The 3,301-nt window shown below is 43.0% G+C and overlaps 1 pseudogene; it reads left to right on the forward strand.

Annotated features, from left to right (window-relative positions):
* Nucleotides 1–1,017: 1,017 nt before the first annotated feature.
* On the forward strand, nt 1,018–1,692 carry LOC110594165 (annotated as a pseudogene).
* The last annotated feature ends 1,609 nt before the right edge of the window (nt 1,693–3,301 follow it).

Genomic DNA, 3,301 nt, shown 5'->3' on the forward strand with positions numbered 1-3,301 from the left:
GAAGCCCAAGCAACCATGAAGACAGGCTACAGGGAGGAGAACCAAGATATCCTTAGCTGACAACCCCAGCCAAATCTCCAACCAACATCCAGCATCAACTACCAACCATTTTTGTCATGTGTTGAGTGTCCCAGGCCCTGTTGACCCTCCCATGTTTGTCATCTCACCAGTCACTGCTAAATACCTCAATCCACAAAATGGTAAGAGATAACGACTGGGTTATTGTTTTAAGTCACTAAGAGTTGAAGTGGTTTGTTACACGGTAATAGATAACCAAAATAATTGGCTACTTCCAACTGTACTGGCAAGCTTAAAAAATAAAATGACAAGGTGAAGATTTAAATTCTCTATTCAAGACATAGTCAGAGAATCAGAGTTTCTATGACTGGCCTAAAAGAAGGTGGCCATAAAAATAAGATGCCGAGTCTAATCCTATGGGCTGCTCAAAATTCAACACAGGTTGAATAAACAGCTCCATTGGATCTCTTGTGTACATGTTAGAACACTGACTAGGAAAGAATAGGATGTTGAGAATAAAAATGGTGACATTTGAGAGGATTTGAATGATTCTGAGGACATCTGACCTTCTAAATCTGACTGTCTGTTGCCAATGGAAGCAGCCCTTCTTTATCTGTTGAAGCTGGCCCTGCCCACTGGAACAGCCAATAAAGACATCATCTAAGGTAGTTATCATCACAGAAATACCAATTATCCCCTTGCCTCAATGTACTACCTCTCAGTGGCTCCAGGCCTAAAACTGAAGTCAGATCTTAACATGCCCTAGGGCATCAGTTACAGAGTAAAACCATAAAAGAAGGGGCACATGCAAAGAACTACAAGATTTTGCTAAAGTATGTCAGCAAAACTTGGGGAACATATGTGAGAAGATTGTAGATTAAAGAGAGAGTAATATAATTCTGAATGAAGCTGAATTTAGTGCTATGACTTTATGTACCAGAGATTCTAAAATCAATGGGTTCTCAAGTCTCTTTTCTGGTTATTGTGGCAGGGGGTACCATGAACGGCAAAGTCTCCCATGACACCCTGTACAAGGCAGTGTGGGAATTCCTGCACGGGAACCAGGACAAGTGCCCAAAGTTTTTGGAAATGGGGGAGCTGCAGATCAGCTTGGGGAACTATGACCTTCAGAAGGACAAATGCTTCTTGGGCACCGTCAGGCTTAAGTCCACTCCCTGCCCCAAGTTCTTCATATGTGTTTTGGGGGACCAGCAGCGCTGTGATGAGGCCAGAGCTGTGGATATTCCCCACATGGACGCTGAGGCACTGAAGAAACTCAACAAGAATAAAAAATTATTTAAAAAGCTGGCCAAGAAATATGTTGCCTTTTTGGCTTCAGAATCTCTGATCAAGCAGATCCCATGACTACTGGGCTCAGGCCTGAATAAGGCTGACTAGTTCCCTTCCTTGCTGACCCACAATGAAAACATGGTGGCCAAAGTGGATGAAGGGAAGTCCACGATCAAATTCCAGATGAAGAAGGTGTTATGTCTGGCAGTGGCCGTTGGCCAGATGAAGATGACGGATGATGAGCTCAGGTACCACATCCACTTAGCTGTTAATTTCCTGGTGTCATTGCTCAAGAAGAATTGGCAGAACATCCAGGCTTTATACATCAAGAGCACCATGGGCAACTCCCAGTGCCTGTCCAAAGCACAGCTTAATAAATCCTAGTGCTACCATTACCTGTCTGTCTGTGACTAGGGAGAGGGCGGTGCTTTGTGAGCTGACATTGTATGCCAATGCACTGTGCTGAGGACTGCAATTTCTGGCACTCAGTGATGGGTAGTCATTTTCTCCACACTGCAAACCAAGAAATGGATTCTAGCTACCTTCAAAACCGTACAGTCTTATTTAGATCTCTTGGATACTTAAAACATGGGACAGTAGGTCTGCTAACCAGGACTAAAGCTTTTCTGATAACCCTGAGAAGGGCAGAGTGGACCTTCACATTGAAGACATTGACCCAGCCCTTGGCAGTGTGCTTAACCTATGGTCTGAAGTTGCTTCCCTTTAAGCCAGGTTCTTTCCACAGGCTTTCTGTTTTGTTGCATCCCTCTAAATTGTGCCTTTGGGCTCTGGGTCTATAGGGATCACAAGGAATGTTCCAAATGGAGATTGGGTTCCTAGATTATTCAGAAGGGAGTGGTCCACAATCCTGAGAAACTGATCTAGTATTTGCTTGTCTGACCCCATATTGAATACCCTATGTTCAGGGTAGCAATTTGCTGTGTGAGATGTTTAGGAAAACACAAGTAGGAGATCTGTACAATATTGTAATTCATCTACCCTGTTTTCTAGGGGAGTTTAGCAAATGGGTAGAATTAGGCTGTGGAAACTTACAGGCCCTTTGTCCCCAGGTGGGTTCTGCCCCCTTCCTGACCTGAGGCACTTCCCTGTTGGAGTTCTTGCCTCCAGCACCGAGTACTGGAAAGTTGGTTTTGGTGTGGTAGGAAATACCTGTGATTTAACCTTTAATTTGGATCTGCTTCATTTAACTTTGGTAAAGTAACTAGTTTATCCCTCCATCTTTTAATACAGCTGAAAGTCTACTTTAAACCATAAATAAAAATGTTGCACCTTCTCAGAACAAGCTTGAACCAGGAAAAATACAAGGTTTTCACCAAAGTAATAAATAAATAACATTTTAAAAAAATAAATAAAATCAATGGGTTCACCCAGGCAGCTGGGAGTGCTTCTAAATGGTTGATAGAAATCTTGACTCAGGGCACCTGGGTGGCTCAGTTGGTTAAGCATCTGCCTTCGGCTCAGGTCATGATCTCAGGGTCCTGGGATGGAGCCCCACGTCGGGCTCCCTGCTCAGCGGGGAGTCTGCTTCTCCCTCTCCCTCTGTGATCTCTCTCTCTCTCTCACACACACACACACACACACACACAAATAAATAAATTTAAAAAACTAAAAAAAAAATCTTGATGTTTAAAGAAAAGAAAGCTTGATTCAGTGATGGCATACTGTAACTAAAGTCAATATTCATGTAATTTCTTGGTATAATGTAGGGAGAAAAGAATGTTGGAGTAAATTTGTTATAATCCATTCACTCCCCACCTTTGAGATTCAAAAACACTCCCTTACCAAAGTATTGAGAAATACATTGATGAGAGGAGTGGCAGAGTCTTTGAAAAGCACTGGAGTGGCTGTACTCCAAGCTAGAAGAGAAAGTGCAAGATGCTGCCGTTGGAAAGGACTTTCTGATTTCAGTGGTGTTGATAGGCCTGCACAAGCACCAGAGGCAAGGTGAGCATGAATACTATAATAAGCCACA

This window comes from Neomonachus schauinslandi, chromosome 16 (genome assembly GCF_002201575.2).
Source record: "Neomonachus schauinslandi chromosome 16, ASM220157v2, whole genome shotgun sequence".
NCBI classification, from domain to species: domain Eukaryota; kingdom Metazoa; phylum Chordata; class Mammalia; order Carnivora; family Phocidae; genus Neomonachus; species Neomonachus schauinslandi.